We start from the raw sequence: 8,654 nt of genomic DNA, 5'->3' as shown, positions 1-8,654 counted from the left end.
CGCCACCCCCCGCTGGGAGAGGCTGAACCCACCCACGGAGAATTCCGAAGGAGGGCACCCCCCAGCGAGGAACACAGCGGCCATCACCTCGTCGGCCACGGTCGACACGTCCAGCCCGGTAAGTCGCAGCACCGCGGTCTTTTCCGGTCTCTGAACGCGATAACCGGGGCCATTTTCCGCTGCCAGCTGTCGAAGCTCGTCCGCTAGCCGATCGGCGGAAGCGTTAAAGCCCCACGTTAAAGCCAGGCACCTCAATCAACAAAGCCCCGGCGCGAGCGGTACGAACCTTCAAGGGACCTAATATTCTCAAGTCCTTGGGCTTTATCAAGCGCCTAGCCTCAATTATAAAGTCTTTATAAGACTCACTAGGGCATGTGATGGTGATGGCCGTCGATTTGGGCGGCTTCGGCCTCGCCACCACCGCTGCTCCTCTCTTCCTCAGGTTGGAGGGTTGTTGAGGGGAAGCTGAGCCACTCCTTTTCCTCTCCTCCTCCTTCTTCACCTTCTTCCTCTCCTACTTCCCAACCACTCTCGCCCATGACTCCTCCAGAGTCGCTTGTGGTTGTAGAGTGCTGGGAGTAGCCTTGGAAGCTCCTGGAGTTGGGCCCGGTCTGGGCCCCTTCGGGCCTGCTGATGGGTCCTTTCCTTCTCTCTTGAGGCCTTCGCTTGGGCTCGCCGTCTGGGCCTTTCGGTCCTGTCCTGATCCCTTTGCCTTCGCCACCTTGGGGGGAGCTGCCTTGCTACCCGTCTGGGAGGGAACCGCGTTGGTTCCCTCCCGGTCCGCTGCCACGTTTTGAGCCTCCTGCTGCAGCCGTTGCTGGTCCTGCATCTCCCTCGCCGTTTTCCTTCTTCTCTGGCCTCTCATCTTCTGGGCAGCCGTGCGTTCCCCCTTCAGCATCTGCTGTCCTTTCTTCTTCCTGGTTCCGTCTCTCTCATCCCCTGCCAGGTTGGCCGGGACCTCCCCAGTTATGTGGGTCAGAGCTCGGGAGAAACCAGGGAACGGTAGCATCTGCATTCGATCTGGGATCCTGGATCCCTTGTCCTCTACTATCATCTACCTGAGCTCAATTTAACGCTGGATCCCCTGTGAGTAGTATTCATACTCCTCCTTCCTTTCCAGGGTTAAGTTAAGCCCCGCCAGGTGGTCATCTAATTCCTTCTGGACCCGCTGAATCGGAGGCCGGAAGGCCGGATGGAGGTCATTCGCCGACATAGTGTCATCGAACACTAGAGCGTCGACGGAGGTTTTCCCCCTCATATCGTTCTCCTGGGAGCTGGAAGAGTCCTCTCTGGCTACTTTCCTCGCAGCCACTCTTTTCTTTTCACCCTTGTTGGTCCTGATGCAGGCCTCTCCTCTGCCGAGTTACCGCTGTCTCCTGCTGCCTCCACGCAGGTCCTTGCCGGGGCCTGTTAGACTGGCGCCGGGCCAGAGAGTAGTACTTCTCCAGCCCCAGCTTCTTCCACCAACCTGCGGTTTTCCACTCTGAGGATCTTCATATCCTCCCGCAGCTCATTCATCTCCCTCCAGGCTTCAGTGATGTTGTCCTCCTTTCCGTCCTTGGCCGCGATCCTCGCAATGAAGGTCGACACGACCGCCTCGGAGGTGGCCACCGCGCGGTTCAGCAATGACACAAAGATCCCTTTGAGGGTCTTGGACCTTCGTGCCACTAGTCGAACCGAGCCCAGTGCGCGGCCCACTTCCGAGGCTAACTCTGCTGCCCCTGCCTCCCTTAGTAACGCCCTCGAGGAGCGGTCCTTGAAGACCTCCTCGACAGGGCGTGTGTCATTCAGAGTACGAAGGATACTCCTGCCGAGGAGGTCCTCCATCTCCCTCTCGAGGCAGACTTCCGCCTCTTTCTTTCTAGTGGCCTCCGCTTCCCACTTCAGTCTGAGGCCTACTCCTTTACCGGTTGTCACCGGCCTTTCCCTTCTTTCCTTCCGTACCAGCTTCGGCAAAGGAGCGGGCCCCTGCTGTGTCTCCACTGACACCACCGAGCTCCCGCTCGTTAGCTCTCTCTTTCTTTTAGTCCCCTGGGCAGTGCTGCCGCTGGCTACGTCCCTGCTAGTGCTAGCCCTGCTAGTGGCAGCGGTGGTGGTTTTGGTCCTGTTGGTGGGTGGCACCATCACTGCGAACAAACTTCCCGCTTTTGTCCCTCAACTTAGATCCATAGCACAATACAATATCTGAGAGGATCGTTAGTTTCCCAGCAGCCCTCTCTTTAACCGCGTTCGCGTCCACGTTGCCCCACTTAACGTGCACTCCCCCTTTCTTACTAGAAAGGGGGTCTGGCCTATTTATCCCCAGCGTCTTAACGGGGATCTTGGATCCCGTCCCATGGGCCTCACTCAGTCCCTCGATGGATGGCCGCTCCTCTTCAACCTGGGAGCTCATCTCACCACACTCCCAGTAGAGGGGGTGCTTCCTATCGTTCGACAGAGATTCTCCCGCGTTGTATGGCCGCCCCTCTTCTTCCCGAGAGCTTACTTGGTACATCTCCCGGCAGAGACTGCCCTTCCGGCGGATATTGGCCGGGGTTTGTCCCTCGTTGGGCGGCCGCCTCTTCCCACCGCGCAGGCTCGCCTGACCAACTTCCCGGTGGGAGCGGTTCCTTCGAACGCCACATACGATCGAAGTCGAGGACCAATTCCTGTCCTCCTTATCGGAGAGAGGAGAAGGGAAAATTAAACTTCCCCCTCTTCTACTCCAGACGGAGGGTTATCCCCCTGGTTGATCGGCCCGCCGTCAATTGACGACTCGGCGGAGCTCGGGACCGCGTACTCGCCAAGACGCTCCGCAGTAACCATTTCTGCCCTGGAGCCCGCGGTGCACTCTAGAGTTGGCCCATCGTTCGATGACGACGTGGGGGAAGCTGGGACAGTACTTCCGCCTTCTTTTCCTTTTTCTTGTTCACGCAGGGGAAATCCATCATGGATACCCCCGCCCCTTGGGGAGGGCGGGGGTTATGTCGGACTCTTACCGACTAAAACCCCTGCGAGATGTCTACCTGTCGGACCGTGAGGAGGGGAGTTAGGGGAATTGCTCCCGCATTCCCTCCCCAACCCCCCAGCCCCAGGGCTCTTAACTAAAAGCCCCTTCTTGAACCGCACCCCCCTTCCCCTTTCGGGGAATTAGTGGGAGGAGCGCGGTCCCCGGCGGGTAACCCCGCCGGTTCGCCTTCTGATGTCTCCTAGAAGGAAGGGGACATCCACCCTTCCTCCTTATCCCCCCTTCCTGAAAGATTCAGGGAGGGGGGGAACTGGGGAAGTGGGCCCGACCCCAATCGGGTTGTCCACCTCCCCTTTTCCCTCCTACCCGATCACTCGGGAGAGTGGAAAGTATCCTCCTCGCTCCCCCCCGAGTGGCGGAGCCTGGCCCGAGGTGGTCGAGGGAGGCGCCGACCCGTGTACGCCACCGGCCTCTCCTCGTCCGATGCCACCTCGGGCCCGCTATTGATCCCCCCCTCGGGGAGCGCCGGCCCCGCCGTCCTCTGCGACGGCGTTTCCCAGGCCGGCGCCTCCATTCGGCGGCGTCCTTCTGGGAGATTACCTCCTTGCATAAGTAGGCCGTCATGTCACACGCTCCCTCGCTCCCGCACATAGCTCACACTAGGTGCAGGAGCGAGAGCTCCCTGTCACGGCAGTCCACCGCCCTGAGCAGGACACGGCGCTGCTCATCCCATGCTGCGCAGGCAGCCAGGGTATGCAGCGCGGAGTCCTCTTGCTCGAGGCAGTGGTGGCACCGAGCGGTGGGCACCTTCCTTATCCGGTGCAGGTATCTCCCGAAGCAACCATACCCGGTCAACACCTGCACCAGGTGGAAGGACATTCCACGCCCCCTCCTGCCTGCCACTTCGGACAGACAGGGGCGGACAGCCTCGGCTGTTGCGAGACCGGACACTCGGGGATCGGCTAGCGCGCCTTCCCACCGCTCCAAGGTCCGGTCTCTGGCCTGGGTCATTAGGGCCTTCAGGCCCCTGGCCGTCAGCTCTCCCCCCTCGCGAAGCTCCTTTACCCGCCAGTAGAGGACGCGCCTCTCCTCGGCCAGGAGCTGCACAGGGAGGAGCTGGCCAGGGCGGTCGCCGCCATGTATGACACTGTGCGGTACCCTCGAATCGCCCTGATCATGAGACCTGAGGGCCTGCCTCATGAGTCGTCTGGCCACCGCAGTGGCCAGCAGCTGGGGCGCCCAGATGGGCGCCCCGTACAGGGCGATCAAGAGCACCGCACCGACATACAGGCGGCGAGCTTGCCATCCTGGGCCCCCTTAGGCGCGCATCAGCCTGGCTACAGTCAGTCCGGCTTTGCGCACCCTGCGGGCCAGCTGCCTGAAGTGAGGCCCAAATGACCATCGGCTGTCCAGCGTCAGGCCGATATTTCATCGTCGGCCCGACGCGGACGTGGACGCCATCGACTAGGACCCGGGTCTCCGGCGGCGCCCCCCAACGCCGGACGTGAGAGAACACAGCCTGAGTCTTCTGGGGCGCCACCTTGAGACCCAGGTCTCCTATGGTTCCCACCACCGATGCCACTGCCATCTCCGCACGGAAACGGGCTTCCCCCCAGTTCTCCCCTTCGGCCACCACTAACGTGTCGTCTGCGTAGCAGACGACGTGGCAGCCGTCGGCGTGGCCTGGAATCGCATCGGGGCCAAGGGCTTTTCCCTTGCCACCGAGCTTTCTCCGGGCCTTGGCGAACTCCTTTGGAGTGACTTCCAGGCCCTCGTCCCAGTCTCCCTCCCCCATCTCTGGGGAAGGGATCACGGGGGGCCCCCTTCCGCCCTCGGAAAAAGGGCGTCCAGGAGACCATCGAGGGCTTGGGGGTCTAACGTCTCCGTCTGCGGGGGCGCCCAGGGACGGATCTTCCCCATCGTCCTCTTGTATGGGCGCCCCAACGGATCGTCATCCAGGGAGCTCACCAATTGCTCCCAGGTTTCCTGCTTGGCCTTTTTGATGGCTTTCTTGAGGACTACCCTGGCGGCAAGGTAGCTCTTTTACCCTTGTGGCAACCCCGTCTTGTCGCCGGGCACGCGTGTATGCCTTTCTGGCGCAGTCGGAGTCACTGCGAAGTCTCGCTATTTCCTCCGACCACCAATACGCTGCCCGGCGCCGATGGGGATGGGAACAGGGCATCGCGGCATCGCATGCCGACGCCATTATTCCCGTTATCTCCCCGGCCCCCTCCAGGGGGCCGGGATCCCACTCACCTGGCTCTATGTGCCAGGTGGCCACAAGGACAGCAACCTGAACCTGTCCACATCTAGTCGACTAAGGGCCCATCTTTTGGGGAGAGGAAAGTTCCTCTCCCCTGGGCGGCGAGCCGACACCTGTTTTGGTTTGGGGAGGTGGAGGGCCCAGACTATGTATCTATTGTCAGATAACGTCTCACCCTCCACCTTCACCTTCCATTCGGAGACCAACCTTACAACTGAGAGGGAGGCCCAAGTCAAATCAATGACCGATGATCCTCCCTCCCGGCCTTATACAGGTGCCGGTGGACCCTCTGTTCAACAACAGAAGGCCCAATCCCGCCGCCCAGCCGATGACGACCTTGCCCCTGGGGTCCCGTTGCCGGGGACTACAACTCCACTCCTACGAGTGGGCGTTGAAGTCACCGGCAATCACGACAGGTCGGGGATGGCACTTGCGCACCAAATCCCCGATCCTGTCTAGGATCCCTTTAATGCGGGCAGTTCGCCAAGCCCGGCTTTGTTCCTGTGATGGGGGAGATATACCCCCACCACAGTTATAGGCCCCCAGTCGACCGCCACGTACGAGGACCCTTTTTCCCTTAAAACACAGGGTGGGGTACCCGCTGCAGGGTCAGCCATGGCCACCGAGCCCGGCGCCCAGTTCCCGAATCCTGTGCACCCACAGGTCCTGGGCCCGGGCGCCGCGGCCGAGGTTAGCCTGTAGCACCCAAAGTGGCGTGAAGGTTAGGCCTTACATGTCTCTTCCGAGCTGTCTACCTTCACCCCCTCTTGGGAGACCACTGGCGGCTGGACCACCTCAGTCTCCCCAGAGGGGGCTTCGGCCTTGGTGGCTATGACCTCCTGTGCCTCCTCTTGTGCGGAGGGCCATTGCCTCTCGGTTGTCCCTACCTGGACCACTCCTTCCTCTGGGGGGTATGAGGGGGAGTCGTCTACGACCACGAGGGGAGACAGGGGTGGATCACCCGCTGTCTCCCCTTCTACTAGGGTGGTTGGGGGAGAATTCCGCAGACTGCACCCGCCTTACCTTTGCCATCTGGTCCTCCTCGGAATATCTGCTGGTCCCGTCCTTGTCCTTGCGCTCGTCCCCTCTCCTATTCCTTTGAGACAGCGGCTCGGCCTCCATCGGGACAGGTGTCGAGGTCCACTCCGGGAGCCCCCACGACGCCAGAGAAGAGTCCCTCTCCTCGTGGTTCCCTCCCGGAGCATCCTCCTGGTCCCTCGTTGCAGAGGGGACCGGATTGGCCTCCTCCAGCTGCAGGGTCCGGTCCACGGGGTCCTCCAGAGGGGTTCAGGCCTCCCCTTCTTCGGCTCCCTCAACCACGGTCGGCAGCGCTTCCTCCGCCTTTCCTTTTCCCTGCTCTCTCTCCTTTTCATTACGCGCCTTAACCCCCCTCCTCTTCCTGGAGGAGGGAGGTTTGCAGGCAGGCCCTCCGATCTTATGATCAAAGGGCCTGCCCGCCTCGGCGCAGACCGGGCAGCGAGCCACCCGTTGGCACCCCCTGGTGCGGTGGCCGGGGTTACCACAGCGATAACACAGTCCGCTGCGGTCGGCGCTATCGCACCGCTCGCGCACATACCACGGTTCCAAGCACCAGTAGCATAGTTTTGCGCGAGCGGGCAGCGCCACCACCCCGGCACGAGTCCATCCAATTAGGACTCGCTCCGCGGCGGCTACCTTCGCGGCAGCCGCCAGCGGATACCGCACCACTACCGTGCCAGCCCCTCACCGGGAGACGCTTACCTCGCCTCAGGAATCCTCCTCCGGCGTGCATCCTCCGGCGAGGGCCACCGCGGCCGCCACCTCGTCGGCCCCGGTCGTCGCATCGAGGCCGGTCAGTCGCAACGCTGCGATCTTGACCGGCCTGCGGATGCGGAAACCGGGGCCTTTCTCTGCCGCAAGCTTGCAGAGCTCTTCCGCAAGCCGGTCGGCGGCTGCCCCTGCGGTGAGGCCAGGCGCCTCGACCAACATGTCCTTATTCAGGGCCTGGGTTATCCTCAGGGATTCCTGAATACCCAGGTCTGTCGGTCTAATTCGGCACCTGGCCTCTACCATAAATTCCCGATATCGGTCGGGGGGCAGGTTATGGCGACTGCCGCGCTTTTCGGCTTCGGCTTATCCGGTCTCGTCCCCTTCGTCCCTTTTTTGGCTCCTACCTGATTGGTAGGGGAAGGAGTGGGAATCTTTTTTGCCCCTTCCTTTTCCTTCTTCTCCTTTCTCCCTAGGACTCGAGACCATACTTCCTTCTTTCTTTCCTCAACCTGGAGCGCCCATCCTAATCCTCCTTCAAGTCCCAGCCCTTCAAATTTTTTGGCCGGGATTCCCACTCTTCCACCCTGGACTAGTTCCTTCTCCCTCTCCTTTTGGAACCTCGCCTTCGCGTTCCTCCTCTTCTTCTCCTTGGCCTTCTCCTTCTTTCTCGTACGGTCCGCCGGGGTTTGTCGAGCCTGAGCCCTCCTTCCTTCCGCGATGCTCTTCCCTCTCCTTGCCTTTGCTACCTTGGGCCGACGCAGAGGTTCCCACCCCCTCTGCGACCCGGCTCCCGTCCCATCCGTAGACGAGGTGAGGCTTCTGATGAATCAGCCGCTCCACCCCGCCGCCGGATGCACGGGCCATGGTCGCCATGGAGGCATCTAGGTCCCTCTGCACCCTCCCAGGTTCAGGTTTCCATGTTGGAGAGGGAGTCTCGCCAGGGAGTCTGTCGTCATAGACAGGGTAGGCCCCCGGAGAGCTCTCCTCCCTCACCTTCTCCCCCCATAGGAGGAAGAGGAGGAGTTGATTCTCGCCACTCTCCTCCTCTTCTTCTTCTTCCTCTTTCTCTCCTCTCTTACCACTTCCTCAGTTGAGGTAGACGCCTTTCCGCTTGTCACCTCTGTGTAGGTCCTTCTCCTCCTGGACGGCTCCGGAAGAGGGGGCTGGTTGGAGGTGGAAGTCACCAGGGCCCTGGTCGTCTGAAGCTCCTCCTGGAGCTTCAGATTTTCCGTCCGCAGTCCCCTTACCTCCTCCCTAAGTTCCTCTGTTTCCCTCTTCACTTCTGGCCTCTCCGCTCCCCTTACCTCCTGCGCTGCTGCTCTAGCGATCAAGGTCGCCAGAGCTGCCTGAGAGGTGGCAGCAGCCCGGTTCAGTAGACTGATGAACGTCCCTTTGAGAGGATTCGAACGTCTCGCCATCAGTCTCACTGCCCCCAGGGCTCGACTCACCTCCTCGGCTAGCTCTGACGACCTTGCACCCTTGAGGAGGTTCAAAGAGGAGACATCGTTGAACACCTCCTCGGCCGGGCGCGTATCCGTCAGAGTGTGGAAGAGCCCCCTTTCGAGGAGGCTCCATACCTCCTTCTCCAGCCTCCCAAAGTATTCCTCTCTCTTCTCCTACTGTGCCTTTTCCCTCCACTCCTTCATCCCTACCCCCTCGCCAGATGTGATAGGTGTCCCCCTCTTCTTCCCGGCT

The sequence above is a fragment of the Harpegnathos saltator genome, unplaced genomic scaffold (genome assembly GCF_003227715.2).
Source record: "Harpegnathos saltator strain DR-91 unplaced genomic scaffold, Hsal_v8.6 scaffold110, whole genome shotgun sequence".
NCBI classification, from domain to species: Eukaryota; Metazoa; Arthropoda; class Insecta; order Hymenoptera; family Formicidae; genus Harpegnathos; species Harpegnathos saltator.
Note: the sequence above shows the minus strand (reverse complement) of the source record.